We start from the raw sequence: 21456 nt of genomic DNA on the forward strand, positions 1-21456 counted from the left end.
AACAGAACAGACTATTGGTGTTTTTATAGTTGGAAAGTACTTTCAACTACTTAAATTGCAAGAAGTTCCTCTGACATAGGCAAAAAAGGAAAAGTAAAATACAAATTCTTCCCTTAGAAGTTGTTTCTTTATTTTTCTTTTTGGAGAAAGTACAGCATTAGTTCTTAAATTATTCCCTGCATATGAAATTGATCACAATTTTTTATATATTTATTAACAATAATTCTAAAAAAATATTTTTTTGAAAAATATATAAAAATTTATAATGTTTTTTTAAAAAAAAAAAGATTAATGCATTGTAATTATTTTGAACAATTATTTCGAGCAGAAAGAAAAGACATGCAAAAGAGAAAGATTAAGGTGGTGTTTGTTTACACTATTAAAGGTCTTCAAAGCTTTTATGTCTGCGCCGCGTAGACCACGCGCAGACATTAGGCTTCGCAAAACGTTTATTTTTTAGAAGACAAAAGCTCTTTTAACGTCTGCGCTTCCTCTTCTTGGCTCAGACGTGACCTTATGTCTTCAAATATCTTCTATCATCTTCAAAGAACATTAAAAAATATGGATTGATTTATTTTAAAAAAATTATTATTGTAGTTGTATGGATTATTTAAATTTCAGTATTGTAAAACTAAAATTATTTAAATTTCAGTATTGCAAAATTCTTTTAAGTTTAAAAAATCAGTTTATTTATATTTCAGTTTATTTTAGCCGTCTGCAGACGTTAATTTAATAAGGTTATTTATTAAATAATTTATTAGTATGAATTGATTTATTTCAAAATATGAATTGATTTATTTTAAAAAAATTATTATTGTAGTTGTATGGATTATTTAAATTTCAGTATTGTAAAACTAAAATTATTTAAATCTCAGTATTGCAAAACTCTTTTAAGTTTAAAAAATCAGTTTATTTATATTTTAGTTTATTTTAGTAGTTTGCAGACGTTAATTTAATAAGGTTATTTATTAAATAATTTATTAGTATGGATTGATTTATTTTAAAATATGGATTGATTTATTTAAAAAAAATTATTATTGTAGTTGTATGGATTATTTAATTTCAGTTTTATAAAACTAAAATTATTAAATTTCAGTATTGCAAAACTCTTTTAAGTTTAAAAAATCAGTTTATTTATATTTCAGTTTTTTTTAGCAGTCTGCAGACGTTAAAAAACAAACAGTCTTCTTTTTGCAGACTGTAGACTTTTGGTCCACCTCTTCTGCTACAGATGTGGTCCGCAGACTGCAGACCTTTTACCTCTGCAAAAATAAACACCACCTAAATTACATGTTTGAGTGAAGAAGGTGCTCTCAAGACTCGGAGAGAGGGGAAAATTAAATAAATTTACTTAAATTATTTTGAGAAAATTACACCATTAATTCTTAAATTATTCCTTGCAAATCATCTTGATCATCAAATTTACTTAACTTATAAAATTTTATCTTAATATTTATTAACAATAATTTCAAAAGAAGATATTTTTTTTGAAAATATAATATTTTTAAAAGAAAAAAAGAGCAAAAGGTTTTCCTTTGCAAATTTCTTAGATAATGTGGTGGAAGAAAAAGGTTGGCTCATTTAGGGTGTTTGCTGTTAGATAGAGGTGTTCACTTTTGATTTTAACCAAATTAATCATCAAACTGAATTAGTTTGATTAAACGGTTTGCTACCAAAATTAGATCAGTCGGAGAAAGATTTTTTTTTTCAATATCATTTAATGAATAACTCGGTTCAAAATTAGTTAGTTAACTGAAAATATTAAATATTATATATATCAAATACATATTTTAAGCTAAAAAATTGACTCGATTAACAATTAAAGAAAAAAAATTCAGTTATTTCATTTTTGGGGAATTGGTTATATTGGTGACCGATTCACTATTTAAACATCTTTATGTTGGAGAAAATATTTTCTCAATTAGTGAAGTGAAAAGTGTAAAGGGGGAAGTTGTTCAGACCACTAAGCAACTTCATGAAGTCGACGGGACTGTATGATGTCTTTTATATAACGCTTAAACTGAACTATGCAAAACAGTATCGAGTTTAGAGAAGATGTTGTATCTTCCGGTTAAAAATCTGATCAACTCACCTTACATTGTTCATTCCATCCAAAAATTTTGTTTCAATACCCCATGTAAATCAATTTTTCCAGACTATTATCCTATATTTTTGTCGGTTTCCTGTTTTGTAGTAATTGTTTTGCGCAGCCATTTTGAAGAGAAAGAAAGACATGCAAAGGAGGGATAAGGGATGCATGCTTAAGTGAAGGGGTGCTCCCGGGACTCGGGAGAGAGGGGATGAATTAAATATATACATATAAATGTTGGGATGTTCATTATAGAAAATTGGATAAAAGAATAGCTGCTTCTACAGGTGAACCGCGAGACAATGTAGTCAAGTAATCTGTCACTGACTTTATCTCTCTATAAATAAGTTGAAATCTATCTCCCATTCTTGATCTGTCACTGTTCGGATAGCTTCCACAGAGTCGATCCGTGCCATGGATTCGAATATTCCTCCAAAGCACGTAAGGCCTCCAGTAATCCGTCTCAATTTCAACATGACGATAACCAAGTCTCCAAGAGTGAGTCAAGGCATCATGAATCGCCCAAAGCTCCGCTTGTATGTCGGGCAATAACCTAAACTTCTAGAAAAATCAAATAGTCACTCCCCTTTATCATTATGAAAATGCTCCCCACAGCAGCCGCGCTATTGCTAAGCCAAACGACTCCATCCACATTCACTTTAAACCATCCTTCCGAAGGTTGTTGCCATGAAGCATGGTTTATGTTGCGATTAGCAGTGTTCCGGCAATAGCAAGAGAGTACTGTGAACAAGTTCAATTTTCATTGTTTAACATCTTCTTCTTTGATTTGGCTTCTAGTCTTTTCCCTAACACTCTGAATAATAAAGGTGGATTATGAAGGAATATAGTCTGAGGGTTATTTTAATTTTAGAAAGCAATTTCTAAGCTTTTGAAATGAAAGAAGAAAAAAACACTCTCAACTCTTTAGTTTAGTTGAACACTACGCTAAATTTCATACTTAGATTCCTTGTGGCTGCTACTTTCTAATCATCTTCAGGATTTTATTAGTAAAAATCCAATTTTTTTTAAAGAATCTTATGAATAATTGAATATGAATGATTGTTAATTTTAGAAATTAAATTTTTAGAGTAAACTATAAGATTAATCACTTCGTTTAAATTTTTTATATTTTTCCTCACTGAATTCAAAAAATAATATTTGATTACTTTTATTTTTATTTATAAAAATGTGGTCATTGATGGTTAACTGTCGTTAAACCTTTAATGGATTATTGACTTGGCATAGTGAATTTATAAAATTAAAAAGGATAAACTACATAAATAGTTACATGTTGGAGCAATATTTGTTTTCCCCATTAAAGTTTCAAAAATAACAAATTAGTCACTAAAACATCAATATATCATTGAACAATGATTTTACATAATTTATTCCAAATTTTTTATAATTTTTCATGTCAACATAAAATATACACGATTTATCATGTTATATATTATATGATATCATTAAAACAAAATATTTTAGTCAATATTTTTTAAAAATAGATTTAAAATTTTTCTTTCAAGGTAAAAATTTTAAAAACAATAAGAATTAAATAAAAATACAATAATTATGTCAAAATCATTTTACATTATTGATTAGTGGTCAAATGACACTTATTTGTCTCATTTGTCATTTAATGAGAATCGAACCATAATATTACCTTGAGAATGTAATCTCTTTATTTAATAAAAAAAAATCATTAATTTGATTTTCACACACGTAGAAAAATCGAATTCCATAAGTCTTACCATAGATAAAACTCATACAAGTTTGAGAATTTACCTTCCATACATACAACATTATTCTTTCAATTTATTAAGATTTTTTTGGTTTATAATTCGAAATATTCGATTGCTTCATGTCCAAAACATAATTTCTAAGTTTTATTTTTAAAATTTAAAAAGCATATATATATATATATATATATATATATATATAGGGAAAATTGGAAAAAATAGAAAGCTATTAGGGTAAATTAAATATAAAATCGCTGTTCAAGGACCTATTGATGTTTAGTGATAATCTGTTACTTTGAAACTTTAGTGAGGAAAATGAAACTTACTCAAACATTAGTGATCACATCTTAATTAAATAAAAACGAAAGTTACTAAATATATTTTTAATTCAATAAGGAAAAATGTAAAAATTTAAACGAAAGTGATCAATCATATATTTACTTTGTATTTTATTTATTGATCTAGGGTAAGCACAAGATAGTACATGTCCAAAAAACACTCTGAAACTAACATTCATGGTGCTCGAACCTGGAACCTCAAGAAATAATAACAATTTTTCACCACCGATGTCGCTTGGTTCGTGCCTATTATTTATTTTGGCTTAATACAAAAGTAATTGTCCAAACTATACTATTTTTTCCACTTAGGTTTATAAACTATTTTTCGGTCAATCCAAGTGTCTAACGTTACAAACGTTACATTTTAAGTGTCTTGGCTGTAACGGTGTTAAAAAAAATATGTTAAGTGACATGTGTCGTATTCAGTAATTTTAATTTAAAAAAATATTATTATATTTAAAATATATTTTTTAAAAATATAAGATTATTAAAAAAATCATTTTTTAGGAAAAAAGACATCTGAGGCCCTTGTACTTTGAAAGGAAAAAAACATGTGGCACTGAACTATTTTTCACCCAATGTGACCCTCCAACTCAGAAAACAAACCCAATGTAGCTTTTTGACCAACATTTTCGTCATTGATCGTTACGGTACAAACATGACAGTTTACAGCACTGACAGACAGTCTATGATGGCTAGTGGCATGACTGATGACATGGCATATTGGTTTTTTGGTCTTGTTCGATGGTCAAATTGGTTTTTTAAAAAGTTAAGAAGTTTATTTATTAAACAAATTATTTGTTATGAATATTATGTGAATGTCATTATTACTATTAGTTAATGTGGCTTTTAGCATTCTTCAATGAATTGAGAAGATGAAATGCCAAATGACTGACTCTGCACTTGTATTATGTTTATTAGAGAACATTCATTACCCCTATATATATAGAGTTCAAGTACTAATCAAAATAAAATATAGACACATATATCTTCCCATATCTATCAAAATATTTATACTCTTTTTTGGTTTTGACATGTGTGAATAGTTTTATTTTATGTTTTCCTTTACTGTATATTATTTAAGGCTTGTTCATTACTTTATTCATATGAATTTGTTATAATATACAAGTTTTGTTTGTAATAGTGATTAATCTAGATATCTCGGATATATTAGCTCAACTTGTAAAATATGTTTTGCTCTTTGACTTTCTTATATTTACCACTAGGATTAGAGTTATCCATGCCTTGTAATTTTAATTATAATTTAGTCATTTTTTATATTTTGTTTTCATGTTTATAACATTTTTTATGTATATGGGTAAGTGACATTCACCCAATTGGTTTTTTTTAATTAGAATAGTGATCATGTCAAATCTTACAAAGCTTGAATTTATGGCCTTGGACATCACTGGAAAGAAATATGTATCGTGTGTACTAGATGCTTAAATTCAAGTGGATGAAAAGGGTCTTGGTGAGCCCTTAAGAAAGGAATAAAGCACAACTCATAAGGCTAAAGCCATGATATCCTTGTCATCACCTTCATGAAGGTCTTAAGACTGAATACTTGACTATTAAAGACCCTCAAATCCTTGGATCAATCTAAAGGAAAGATGAACACCAGAAAACTGTAATTTTACCTAAAGCTCATTATAATTGGTTGAATTTAAGATTACAAGATTTTAATTATGTTAGTGATTATAACTCAACCATGTTTAGAATCACTTCAAAGTTGAATTTATGTGGAGAAAAATTACTGATGCAGAAATGCTAAAAATACTCCACTTTTTCGCAAATAATATTGTCCTGCAAACAATATCGTGAAAAGGGATTCAAGAAATATTCTGAATTCTTGTCTCCTAGTGGCTGAGCAAAACAACGAGCTACTAATGAAAAATCATGAATTACACCCAATGGTTCTGTTACATTCCCTGAAACGAATTTGACAACTAAAAATGGGCAAGAATTGAAAGATATAAACCATGCAATGGCATGGTAATGGGCGCGACCGTGGTCATGGTCATGGTTTATAGTCACAGACGTAGACGTGGATATAGATGTGGTCAAGGTGGTCATTTTAGAAACTCATATTCCCATGAAGTGGGTTCGTAAAAATGAAAGCAAGCATGAGAAATAAATGAAAAACAATGTGACATAAGTGTTATTGTTGTGGAGGAAAAGGTCATTGGTCATGTCTATGTCGTACTCAAAAGCACCTAGTTGATCTTTATCAGCAGTCACTAAAATAGAGGGAAAAAAAGTATAGACAAACTTGTGTATGAATATGGGAAGGTGATTTTGATGCTAGCAATACAACCTACTTGGAAACTGGTGATTTTTATTTACTCTTGAAGAAAAATTAAGTCACAAATTTTCATTGATCGTACTAAACTCTATCAACTTTTTTATTTTTAATTTCTAGATTATAATTTATGGATTTATTGCTATGTTTTATGTTTTGAGGATAATTTATTATTACTTTTATGAGACATTTATATCTGATATTTTAATATTTGGATTTGGATATATGTTTTGGATATTATAATTGTTTTGTGACTATTTTTATTCTTCTTGAAGAAAATTATGAATACCTCAAAGTTAATTCGCATTGAATGGTGAAGATTTATGCCTAGCAGACTGTGAAACTACTCACACCATACTCAAAGAAAGATATATTTTTCTCACTTAATAATAAAAGAAGGAAGTGTGAGCACTATATTTGGTAGTACAAACTTTGTAGAAGACTACGAAAGAGCATATATATTGCCAATGAGAACAAAGTTTGAATCATTGATGCATATACTCCCCTAAGTCTCAAAGAAATTTATTGAGTTTTAAAGATATTTCACCAAAATGAATATCATATTAGAAAATCATGAATTTCTTCAAATTATGATAATTACTCAAGGCAATAAACAAGTTATTCAGAAGTTGCCTATATCTCTACAGGTTTGTACTACACAAATATTAATTCAATAGAACACATTCTTAGTAAACCAGAAGTTTGCTAATAACTTTATTGTTTGGCATGACCGGTTAGGCTATCCCGGTTCAATTATGATGCAAAAAAATAATCGAAAGTTCATGTAGACATTCATTGAAGAGCCAACAAATTCTTCAAAATAATTTTTCATGTGATGTTTGTTCACTAGGCAATTTGATAATTAGGTCATCACCTACTACTATAAAATTCTGAACAATTACTTTTCTGAACGAATTCAAGGGGATATATGTGGACCTATACTCCCCCATGCGGACCTTTAGGAATTTTATTGTTTTAGTGCATAAATATATGGTCCCATGTATATTTGTTATAACTCCCCAATATGGCATTTGCGAGGTTACTTGCTTAATTGATTCAATTGCGATCCATTTTTCTAGATTTTTATTAAGATAATTCGTCTTGATAATGCTAGAGAATTTACTTCTCAGTTATGACTATTGCATGTTCATTGGAATAAGTGTTGAACATCTTCTGTCACACCCCAAAATTTATTAAATTAATTTTTTATGGACTAAATTGCAAATTTTTAAAACTTCTGAGCTAAATTCAAAGTTTGGGAAATTTAGGGACCAATCATCTAATTGACCCATACTCATCTGACAATAAAAATAAAAAAGGGAAAATGGGCTGGCCAAGCTTGAATCGTGACTTAGGGTATGCCACATGCCCTGTCGACCGACCTAGGTCACTATTTGTGTTTAAAATAATAGAACATATATTTTAATTATTTTTATTTTGGGTTTTAATACCTAGAACCAGAACCCCCTTTTTTTCTTGTGAATCAACCCTAAATTTCTCCCCAATTTAAAACCTTAGTCGTCTCCTTTCATCCGTAATTTGCTCTAATCCGACCGTTATTAGCACGCTCCATCGCCACCAATCGAACCAGCATCCTCTGGCGACTTCCACCCAACTAGTTACGACCCCGATTTGGTCACGAATTATCGTAATTGAGGGAGGATACCTATTTCGACATCATCGCTATTTTGACTTGATTCGAACGCTCCAGCCGTCGATAAACCTCACGCCGACCACATTTACACTCCTTAGGCGATTCTGATTAGAACCCGATCGAGCTCTTGCCCAGTGTTGTGCCATAGTTATCCGTCGTTGGGGGTAAGCTTCATATGTTTTCGGTTAATTTTACTATGGTTTTGGCTTGATTTGATGATGAATTTGATTGTTTGGTGTTGTTTGGTTAGCTTGGGAGTAATCGGTCGCCAATCAGACCCCTTTTTACTAGTTCACACACCGTCGTGTGCGTGTGGGGCTCGTTCATAGCTATGGGAGCCTTCTAGAATTGATCCAGTGGACGAACTGGCCCGACCGATTTGAACCAGTCCGAGTCACCGAACCAATCTGAGTCAACTCGAATCGGTCTGACCATTGAATTTGACCCATTAACTTGACTGATCCATTACTTTGACCCGACTTATTGAGTTTGACCTGACTCGTTGACTTTGACATAAAAAGTAAATTATTTGAAAGTCCGAACCGATTTGAACCAGTCCGAGTCAACCCGAACCAATCTGAGTCAACTCGAATCGGTCTGACCCATTGAATTTGACCCATTAACTTTGACCTGATCCATTACTTTGACCCGACTTATTGAGTTTGACCTGACTCGTTGACTTTGACATAAAAAGTAAAATTATTTGAAAAGTCATATTTTATGTTTTTCGACGTCCTGAGTGCATTTATAAATGAAGTATTTATTTCAGTGCATCAAATTTTACTGAAATATCAATGACTAATTAATGTTATGGTATATTTAAGGTACTCACAGATCTCGTGATCGTTTGCAACCTCGACCAGGTTCCTTTCGATCCGTTCATCCGCGAGAGCCCGTGAATACGTATAGTTTTGTAACCCTGTTAAATATTCAGTTTAGTATATCTACTCCAATTATCTGTTCTAATATAACCTAAGTTCTCGTTTAATAGAAAAGCGTAACAAAGTCGGTGCTCGTTAGATCTACCATATTGTTTCATTTTGCGAGGTTTGTTCCTTGTGTGTCACACCCTAATTTAGGGGTTAGATTTTATTAATTTAAGTAAAATTAAAGGACTAAATTATAAGTTCTAGAAATTTGCATCTCGATTTCAAAACTGGGAATTTAGGGACTTAACCCTGAATTTTCTCATTTTTTCTTGGAAGTGAAAAATAAATCTCCCCGATCAGATGCAAACCCTCCCAAATTTCCCCTAAATCCCTAGCCTAGTAGTCCCCCTTCCCCTTTTTAATCCCAAATTTGTCGTCTTCCAACCATCTTTTAACCTATCACCGCTACCATCATGCTCTTCGTCGATCGACGACCAAAGCCCAACCACCATTCCGCCGTAAATCTCATCGTTAAACTTCATCATCTCTACCCCGATCGCCTCAGTTTTACGCTGATTCCGACCAAAACATCGACCATCGTGTCTCACCGCCCCAACATTGTGTTCCGTAGCAAGTTTCGATCAAAACCCGATTGGGTTTATCACCTATCATCGTCTTTTTCGCCAACCGCTGACGTGGGTAAGCATTTCAGTCATCTTCTTTTAATTCGATGGTTTTGGATGAATGTTGATGTTATCTAGATCGATTTTGTCAAGTACATGAACAAGGAGTAACCGGTCGGTGGAAGCGAGCCTCGTCACCGTTGCACTCGCCGACAGTGCGCGTGGGGCTCTTCTGCCAGTCTAGGAGGGTTTTAGAACTGGTCCAATCGAACCGAACTGATGCAGTCAAACCGGTCTGAATCGGGTCTATTTGACCTGACCAAGTCAAACCGGACTGAGTAAACTCATCCGAGTTAACTCGTCTGAGTCAACCTATTAACTTTGACCCATTGCTTTGACCATTAACTTTGATCGAAAAGTCAAAATTTCCGAAAAGTTCTATTTTATGTTTTTTGACATCCCGAGTCCGAATCCGAAGTCTGTTTTGCCAAATTCGCACTCAGTAAGTCGTTTTTCAGTGTTTTATCTTTGGAATCAAATTTGGTTTTACGATTAAATTTAGTTTCTGACATAAATTTATTTTCTATGTATATTAGACATTATGGGACACTGAATTTAAGTTTGAGAGTGACCGAATGGGGATTAAATGTTCGATCGTAGAGCACGAATATCAAGGTGATATTTTACTACCTTTTGTATGTTTTTCGAAACTTGTTGATAATTGGTAACTTCGTCGATGAAATGATTAGTCCTTTGGGTAAAATTAATTATTTTTGGACTCGAATAAAATTTCGGTAAAAAGACAATAAACTGTATAAGACTCAAATGGCTCTCATAAGAAACTAGAAGATCGATAAGAAATAATTATAATTCCAGTGATTTATTAATAAATGAACTAACTTCAAGATCCAAATTTTTACTTATTTATTTAAAGGTTAAATACTGGGAGTATTTGGATAAGAAATTGTAAAAAATGGCCCTATAAGGTAAAATTACGAACCCTTGTACTGTAAAAGACCAAGACTTCCTCGGATGGTGAAAAATAACCCAGAAAGAACAGACTTGACCAATTATAAGAAAAAGTGTATATGTTTAGATTGAAAGGATTTATCGAAATGTCCTCAAGGTACGAAATATCTAAAATAACCTTAATGTTCAAATGACTAAAATACCCTGAACTCTAAAGGAACTATAATACTTTGAAGCCTAATTTATCGGAAGTAATGACATTGACAGAATTGAATAGAATGACGATAATACACTTAAAAAGTAAAAAGGACTTTGGATGACTATGATAATAGAGATGACCTGAGAACTCAAATTATGATTCGTTTGAACCTTGGAATCACCGATTAAATTCTTGATCTATTTGAAAATCCCAAAAAACTAAACTTCTACATTTGGAAGATTCTTAATACGGTGATCCCCTTATTTTTTAATGATCATTTGAAAATTAGATTACTAAAAGTGCGACACGTCACTGAAGTATTTAAATGATGAATTATTCTCAAGTTTTGAAATAACTAATATGCCTGGACCCCAAAATGACTAAAATAACCCCAAATACTGAGATAACCTAAATACCTTTTTGACTTGGATTAAATGAATATCGTTGGATAGACTATGGGAACATCAATGAACCTAAATGATGTACTACCTCTAAAGGTTATGGAGCACATGACCTAAGTCGTCGGACATTTTGGGATGCTACTACAACGTGGAAATGAAATAAATACCAACAGAATACCTATTTGTCTCCTCAAGAACTGATCAAATGATTCTGATATTGATCAGATTAGCTAGTGCAGTTAGTAATAAGAAGTTAATAATAGTGAAATATCACGTTCTGAATGATTGACAAGTATTGCAATATTGGGATTTGTAGTTTAACCGGACTCGAAATCATGATAACTCGATACATAATCTTGAATACCATAAATCATTGCTCTATCCTTATTGAGTTAAATTACTTAAAATTCTCTATGAACTAAAATCTGAAATACCCATGTTTGTTCGAACAATGGAATCACTCATGTCATACCTGAAATCTTAAGAAACTCTGATGCGAAAGAACATGAATATCTTCCTGATTAATAAGTAGCTCTGAAGAGTATATGTATCCTCTAGTGTGTTCCTAATGTGATATATAAATGTTTATCTATTTTAAAATATGATTTTTTGAATCGTTGATTTAATGATTTACTGGCTTATGAACTATGACTACATGGTATATGTTCTCTGGTTTCCTAATTCCACTACATAATATAATAGTTCCTGATTTATGGATCATGAAATCTACTAGTTTATGAACTATGGTTACCTGAAATGTGTTATCGGGTTTCCTGTTTTCACTGGATAATATGATTGTTCTTGATTTATGGATAAGCGAATCTACTAGTTACTACTTGAACTATTTTATTGGAAGTTATTTGGGTGGTTAGAGTATGGAGGTTCAACTCTGATCAAGATGATAAATCCTTACAGACCCAAGGTGACTTTGGGTAGGCTCCGAGGCCCCGTGAAGCTTTCTTGGGTAGGCTCTCAGGCCCTGAGTCACTCCATTGGGTTAATTATGAGACTACATATATTGTACATGTAGAGGTCAATTATGTGATTTATTTCATTGTCACTCTTATGAGATTTCACTAAATCACGATCCTGATATTACAGTTTACTGTTAAATCTGATGTATACTAGATATTGTATGGGTAGGATTCTGGAGTATGGATGTTCAACTCTGATCAAGCTGGTATATCCTTATGGACCTAAGGAGACCCTTGGGTAGGCCATAGGCCCCAAGGTACTCCCTTAGGGTGGCTCCTCTGCTGTGTGCTTAGGGCAAGTCCTTGTGGATGCAGTTCTGGGGAACTGCATAACAGTGTTCAATTGGAGGGTATTACTATGGTTTTTTTTAAATATGTTTTAAACTAAAAACATTTTTAAAGGATTTATATATGTTACTCTTTTTATTGGAACACACTAGTCATCCTATTTTGATCTCCTAACAGAAATCTTCATGTCTTTTACTCGAAAAAATATCAGTGGAACCACAGCTCATCCCGAAAACATATAGACGCCAGAATAGATAAGGAAATTTTTATGTTTGCCTATTATCTGCATGTCCTTTAGTATCTTTATGTAGTTCTGTATTACTGAGCTTCCCCAAAGCTCACTCATTTACTCACCATTTCAGGTTAAAAGAATTAAACCAGTGCAACTATCGATATCAGTAAAGTAGTTTTACCGGCATTGCTTACGGAGTACATTGCATATGATTAGGGGGCATGTAGGTTGTATTCTATTTTTTATATATGAGTCTGAAATATGTTTTATTTTTTGATATTGCTAAATTCTATTTTTAATATATAAATTGTTTTATTGTATTACGTGTTTTAACAGAAATTTTAATTTTCTAGGATTTCTACGATAGGTCTCGGTGGCCCTAATATGACCCCTCGGATCGGATCGGGTCACCCGCATCGGTCTGTGGGTGTTACATTATGTGCCATATAGCTGTTTTAAATACTTGTTTGAAATTTCATATGCACATGATTGTTTTATCTGATTTGCAATGTGATTATCTGTTTGACTTGATTTCTTATGATTTATTGGATTTAAAGTTTGATTTCTGATTTACTAAAGTTTAAGCCTGATTGTTTGATTCATGTTCTCTGGTTACTATTTTTATTGATAAACAAATATGTCTAAACTCTGATTTCCTTCTATAACTGGTTACTGTCTAAAAAATATTTTTCTCCGGGGTACTTTGGGATCTAGTATGAAGTCTCTACGGGTTCAGCTCAGTCAAATTAGTAATTCCTTATATAGGTTCAGACCGATCGAGATGGTAATTTCTTATTAACCTAAGGCGATTCTTGGGTGGGCTTGCCTAATAGACCTAGTGGTAAGACCTTATGGACCCTAAGATACTCCCTTATGGTGGATCATATGTTTTATGCATTGGGTAAGTCCTTATGGGCATGAGCGCACTCCACTAAGGTTAACACCTACGTTTCGGCTAGGGTAAGACCTTATGGACCCAAGGTGCTCCCTTAGGTTGGTACCTACGCCCTTCGTGCCTAGGGTAAGTCCTTATGTCTGGGGAGTTGCATATGGTGTTCGGTTGGAGGGAGATACTGAAATTTTAAACTAAAAACTCTTCTGATGATTTAATAATTGTGATCTGAACTGATTTTAAAAACATAATTGTATGCTTTATTTCTACACTGTTAGAACACACTGAGCTCCCTAGCTCACTCCCCCAAATTTCTCTCTTTCAGATACTTTTTGGATAGGTGACCTGTACCTGGCACTTGAAGGATCGACACATTCGTACAATACTTTTTGTTGTAGTATTTTTATCTTCGGAGCTGCATTTAATTTGGGTGACATGTGCCTATATTTTAAAAATGTTGCTTTTGTTACTGATGTTAGATTTGCTTCGATACTGATTTATAAATTTTTTATTTAGTTTTTACGACTTTAATTTATTGAATTTAAATTTTGATGCTATTAATTATATTTTTAAATATGTTTAATTATAATTTGGATTTTAAGTTATCGAAGAATGTTTTTGGAACATATTTATCGTAATCCGCTAGATCTGGTCATAACGTATAGGTCGGGTCTAGGGGGTTTCATCCTTTGTAGCTTATGTTCATACACATAATAGTCCTGCGAAATCTTTAATTAAGCGACTTCAATTGATAGTAAGACCATTACTCATGAATTCTAAACTCCCAATCACAGCTTGGGTCATGCAATTTTACATGCAATGACATTGATTCGCATAAGCCAACAAGTTATCATAAAATCTTCCCATTACAATTGGTTTATGGCAGGAACCAAATATATCCCATCTAAAAACTTTTGGGTGTGTCGTATATGTTCCAATACCTCCATCATACGGAAAAATATAGCTCTTCAGAGAAGGTTTGGGTATATATGTTGGATTTGAATCCCCATTGATAATTAAATATATAAAACCATCTACTGGGAATTTAGTTACTGCTCATTTTGCAGATTATCTTTTTGATAAGTCAAATTTTCCAACATTAGGGGGAGAGATCAAACAGTTGGTAAAGGAAATTAATTGGGAAAAATTATCATTGTCTTATCTTGATCCTCGTACTAAGCAATGTAAATTAGAAGTTCAAAAGATTATTCATTTGCAATGTTTAGCTAATGAATTGTCATATGCATTTACTGACCTAAAAAGAGTGATTAAGTCACATATGCCAATTGTGAATGCCCCAATAATAATTGACGTTCCAGAAGGACAAATTCTAGTTGCTAATGTGTCTAATGCACACCTAAGTGTGGTAGACCAATTAGATCCAAAGATTAGAATTCTCAAAAAAAAAGAAGAAAAGAATAATGATGGTCAAATCGAGGAAACAATGGTTTTACCAAGATCTCCAAAAGAGAATTTAAACATAACTGGGAAAATAGTTTCAGAAAAAAAACTCAAGTACCTGAAAATGAAGAGATCTCTATTGATTATGTCATGTTCGGTATTAAAGAGAGCCGATGATGCTTTTGCATGCAATGTAGCACTAGATGTTATAAATGACAAAGAGGATCATGAACCCAAATTGGGGAATGTAGGAAAGGAGATGATTGGCAAAAATGGAAAGAAGCAAATGAAGCTTAATTGAAATCGCTAGTGAAAAGAGAAGTGTTTGGACCAGTAATTCGTACACCTGCAGGTATGAAACTAGTGGGATACAAATGTGCCTTTGTGCGTAAAAGAAATGAAAAAAATGAGAAATTATGAGATATAAAGCACGTTTGGCTGCACAAAGATTCTCACAAAGACTTGTAATTGATTATAAAGAGACATATTCTCATGTGGTGGATGCAACTACATTTAGATTTTTGATAAGTCTAGCTATAAGAGAAGGACTCGATTTACACATAATGGATATAGAAATAACTTGTTTGTATAACCCACTGGATACTAACATTTACATGAAACTCCTGAAGAATTTAAACTGCCAGAATCAGTGAATTCAAGTTCTCGAGAACATTATTCAATCAAATTGAATAGATTCCTCTATGGACTGAAACAATCCAGACGTATGTGGTATAATCACCTTAGAGATTTTTTGTTAAAAAGGGTAATATGAATGATCTAGTTTGCCTATGCATTTTTATTAAGAAGTCTAGAAATGTATACGTTATTATTGCAGTATATGTTGATTATTTAAATATCATTGGAACTCCTGAAGAGATACAAACTGCAATTGATTGTTTGAAGAAAGAATTTGAGATGAAAGACCTTGGAAAAATGAAATTTTGTTTGGGGTTACAAATTGAGCACCTAAAAGATGGAATCCTTTTGAATCAATCAACGTATATAAAAAGTACTAAAGCAATTTTATATGGATAACGCACATCTAGTGACTACCCCAATGGTTGTAAGAGCATTTGAACCAAGTAAATATCCTTTCTATCCTCGTGAAGATGATAAAGTTTTTCTTGGTCCTAAAGTATCATACATCAATGCATTTGGATGTATCTTGCTAGTCATACTCAACTTGATATATCATTTTCTGTAAATTTGCTGGCAAGATTTTTCTTATGCCCAACTCGAAGACATTGGATTGGAGTTAAGAAAGTATTTCGTTATCTCCAAGGCACAAAAGACATGGGTATGTTTTTACATAATAAATTCAAAACAGAGTTGATTAGTTTTGCAATGTAAGATTTATGTCATATCCTCATAATGGTAAATCATAGACTAGATATGTTTTTACATATAGTGGTACAACAATCTCTTGGTGTTCCATGAAGCAAACGATTGCAACAACTGCTTCAAATCATGCAAAAATCTTAGCAATCCATGAAACTAGTTGTCAATGTGTATGGCTAAGATCTATGATTCAACACATACAAAATAGTTGTGGTTTATCATATGGAAAAGAAGTTGCTGCTGTCTTGTTTGAAGATAATACATCATGCATTGAACAACTCAAGAGTGGGTACATCAAAGGTGATAGAACAAAACACATTGTACCTAAATTCTTCTTCACTCATGACCTTTAGAAGCTTGAAGAGATAAAAGTTAATCGGATCAGTTCAAGTGAGAGTTTGGCATATTTATTCACCGAGGCACTTCATACATTTGTATTTCAAAAGTTAGTACACTATATTGGAATGTGTCACCTTAGAGATCTCAAGTGATGTAGCCATTAAGGGAGTAAATACGTGTTGTATTCTTTTTCCCTTAACCTTGGTTTTTCCCTCTGGGTTTCCAGGTAAGGTTTTTAATGAGGCAGCATGTCAAGCGTATAATTATGTACTTTTTTTTTACTAGGTTTTTGTCATACTAGGTTTTTCCTAGTAAAGTTTTAACGAGGTACAATTAGATAATGGGTATCCAAAAGGGAGTGTTATGAATATATTATGTGGATGTCATTATTACTCTTATTAGCTAATGTGGCTTTTAGTATTCTTCAATGAATTGAGAAGATGAAATGCCAAAGGACTTGACTCTTCACATGTATTATATTTATTAGAGAGCATTCCTCACCCTTATATATATGAAGTTCATGTACTCATCAAATATAAAATATAGATACATCTATCTCTATTTTCTCTCTCATATCTCTCCTTTATTTTAAAAGATATTTTAAATTTTAAATATAAAAATATTCAAATATTTAAAAATTTTAATTATAAAAATACTCATAATAAAAATTAAATTACTAAAACATTAAATATATATTAAAAATATTAAAACTATTATTAAAAATTAATAAAAAACTAAATATATATCATAAGCTATAAAATGATAAAATATAAATTATTAAAAAATAAAAAACATTTTTAAAAACATATGTTATACATAATATATACATCCAACATATGATCATATCATCAACATTTATATAAAGTTCTCTAACTAGATTATTCAAGATTTACAAATTTATACTCTGATTGGGTTGTTCGAAGTATGATTAAATGTGTGTATTAATAAAAATATTATTATTTTTTCTAACTATATTTAAATTTAATTTTTAATAATTTATAAGTTATCATTTTATAATTTGTTATACATATTTTGTTTTTTAAAAGTTTAATAGCAGTTTTAATATATATTTATTTTTTAGTATTTTTTTTTTTATTTATTTTTTAATATCTTATATTTAAAATTTTAAATTCAAAATAATTTTTATTTTTAAAAAAGTAAACAAGCCCATAACTTAAAAAAAGCAAATTTACCTTCTAACAAGACTATAAAATCAATTTAGTCTATTTATTATGTCATCTGCCACATCAATAACCACCATAAACAACTACGTTAGCATTGTAAATCGCCACATCAACATCGTGAATTGTCATATCAGCATTGTAACAGTCAATGATGAAAAATTGGTCAAATGATCACATTGAGTTTGTTTTCTAAGTTAGAGAGTCACATAGAGTGAAAAAATAATTCGAGAGCCACATTTTTGAAAAAAAGGCCTTATGAGTTTGCTTTCTAAGTTGGAGAGCCATATTTAGGGATGGGCATGGTTTAGGTCGGGTCGGGTTTTTGGACCACTGACCCGACCCGAGAAGAAAGGGTACTCCACCCGTAACCCAACCCGACGCGACGAAATTATAATTTCACCCGACCCAACCCGGCCCGATTTAATTTTTTATTTATTAAAACTCATAAATTTTTTTAATTTAAAATATAAAAAATGCCTAAAATAATTGTTGGAAGCAATTTCATTGATAAGTGTAATCCACACCCTAATATCACGCTTGGTCCCGTATTTTGGACTAAAATAAAAAGGAGGGGAAAAGCGGGAGGACGTGAAATGATTGGGGCTAGTAATCATGAAAGTTGCTGGTCTCTTGTGCTGAAACATCTACCAGGCCAAAATTTGCTGGCACATGGGTAGGAATAGGGAAAGTAAAAAAGTAAAAAGTAAAATAACAATAATAATAATTATGTATTAACTATTTGGGTCGGGTCGGGTAAGATTATTTTAACCCTAAATCTGACTCCAACCTGATTCTAAATATTTTAATATAAAACTCGACCCAACCCGAACACCAATTTTTTAAAAAAATTCAATCCGATCGAGTCGAAACCCGTTGGATTCGGTTCCATGCCCATCTCTAACCATATAGAGTAAAAAAATAATTTGAAGGCGACATTTTCCCCCAAAAGTACAAGGGCCTTCTCATTGTCCCCTCCAACCCCCCGACCCCCACGCATCTATTTTTCTCTCTGGCCAGAATCCCCTTTCCCCTTCGACCCTTCCCCAACCCCCTGGTTTTGTCGCCTCACTCTCTTTCTAACCCCCAATTTAATTTCTCCATCCATTAAATTTAGGGTTAGTGGAATACCCTAATTTTGACTGAATATTTCAAATCGAGTTAAAAGGCGACCAAGGATCAATTTGGAATAAAAGGGGGCATTTGGTGGAAAATCGTTTCGGAAATTTTGCAAGGTGTTGAGAAATTTGGATGTGAGATTAAGGCTTTCCTTAATTATAATTTTGGGATTTTAGTGATAACATTTTGTATCCGAATGCAAACCCAAATTAATTATCCAACATTCACGACCCAATTATAAATGTCCAAAAATAAATCCAAATCAAATAAAATTTATTTCATAACTATTGTTATCAAGCCCAATACCCACAATCCAATTAATCCCAAACAATCCAATTATAAACCATAGTACTTCAAATTTATCCATACAATTAACCCATCAGTAGCCCATTCAAGCACCTCAACCAGCCCCACGTGAAACATCAGCCTCCACTGTGGTCCTCTCAACTAAGCAGCCGCTCCACACCAGCGTGAGCAGCACTAGCTGGCCCATTTGTAACGAAGTTGGTTCCCCGCTCCACAATAGCAGCTGCTCGTGCCAATATGGATCCCCTGAGTGCCCTGTCGCTCGAATAGTCCATAGCTGCACCAAGTCAACTCCACGCAGGCCCGTTAGTGGTCCCAAGCATCCAACTGAGCCCCAAGAGCCTCATCAGCAATTCATGCAAAACAAAAAAGATGAATTAAATAGTTCTTTTTTGGTTGTAAAACAGTGGGGTTATAAAAACCCCAAAAGAAAATGTAAGAGGTTTTTTTTCGTCTGCTTCTCCGATTCATGTCCCCATCTTTTTCTCTCAAAAACAGATTGTAATCTCTTCTGATTTTCACTCGAAAGAAATAACAGAGAAGCAATACCAAAAAAATTGATGGTTGAATTTTTTTAATGTTTTTTTCTCTCCTTTTTGGAAAACTAAAAGCATAATAAAAGGCAAGGTTTATTTACCTTTGGTTTGTGACGTCACTGATTTTGAATCGTTGGACTAAGGAGTCCAGGGGTCGAGGGTCTTTTCCGGCCGTCTTAGGCATTTTGATCTTTTGGGGTTTTTGTTTCGGGGTTTTAGATTAGAAGGGGAGGCATCTTAGGTATGTTTTAAGTTTAGTTTTTGGTTGTGGCCTATCCCGACCACCGTTGGGGTGGTAGTAGGCGAGGAGAAAGCCGATCTATGGCATGCATGTGGTGGTCGGCGTTATTTTGAGGACTCGACTGCTTCGGTTTGAAGTGTAGAGGAGAGTTGTAACAACCTCAAATCGATGTGGGTGACTTGATCCAATATGAGGTGCCACATTGGGGCCACCAGAGCGTCCCACATAAAAAAATCCATGAAAAATTTAAAATTTTGTTAAAACGTGTAAAATCATAAAATAAATTTATAAATAAAATACAAGTTTAGAAAACATTCATATATTACAAACATAATTAAAATCATACAAGTTCCAGACTCAGTATATAAAAAAAATCAAATGTGACCTACATGCCCCCTAATTACACATTGTATAGTACTCTGCAAGCAAAGTAGAAGGAACTCCCAATACTGAACTTGATAGTTGCACTAGATCGATCTTTTAAACTGAAATGGTGAGTAAAGAGTGAGCTTTGGGAAGCTTAATAATACATAACTACCAGATGAATGCAATAGGTCATCATGTATATTGTAAATCATAACTTTCCTTAGTGGGATAGACATTATCAGATTCTAGCGGTGAATTCAGATTTCATTAGCTAAGTCTTCAGTTACAAACATGAATTTACGGTCTGAAGGAAGTATTCAGAGAGACAGATTTAGAAGATTGAATTGGAGAGTCTAGAGTGTTCCAAAAAACAGAGAAATGTGTACAAATGCTTTAAAAACATCAATAGTGTAAAACATATTTTTAAAACCACATTAATACACTCTAACCGAACAAAAATATGTAGTTTCTAATAATTGCATCCATAAGGACTTATCCTAAGCCCATTGGACGTAGGATCCAACCTAAGAGATTATTTTGGGGCCTGAGAGCCTACCCAAGGGAGTACCTTAGGGCCTAATAGCCTACTCAAGGAAGTACCTTGGGGCCTTAGAGCCTACCCAAGAAAATTCCTTGAGGCCTTAGAGCCTACCCAAGGTCACTTTAGGTCCGTAAGGAATTACCAGCTTGATCAGAGCTGAACCTCCATACTCCATAATCCTACCCAGACAGTATCTCAATAATAGGTTCATACAGTAAATAATAGATTCCATGATCCATAAATCAGGAATGATTATATTTTCCAATGAAAACTGGTAACCAAAGAGCACATATCATGTAGCCATAGGTTATAAATAGTAAATCAGTATGTCACATTTCAGGACAAATAAAATAATCATATAGCACATAGGGAACACACTAGAGGATCTAGTTTTTTTTCGGAGGTACTTAGCAACTATAAAAAGGGGGTTTGATAGCTAATGGATTCATCAGTCATTCAAGAAGTGATTTATCAAGTTCATAGTATTCAGATAAATCAACAAGGTATTCAAGAATTATTGCATCA

Source organism: Hibiscus syriacus, unplaced genomic scaffold (genome assembly GCF_006381635.1).
Source record: "Hibiscus syriacus cultivar Baekdansim isolate YM2019G1 unplaced genomic scaffold, ASM638163v2 tig00113096_pilon, whole genome shotgun sequence".
In the NCBI taxonomy this organism is placed as follows: Eukaryota; Viridiplantae; Streptophyta; class Magnoliopsida; order Malvales; family Malvaceae; genus Hibiscus; species Hibiscus syriacus.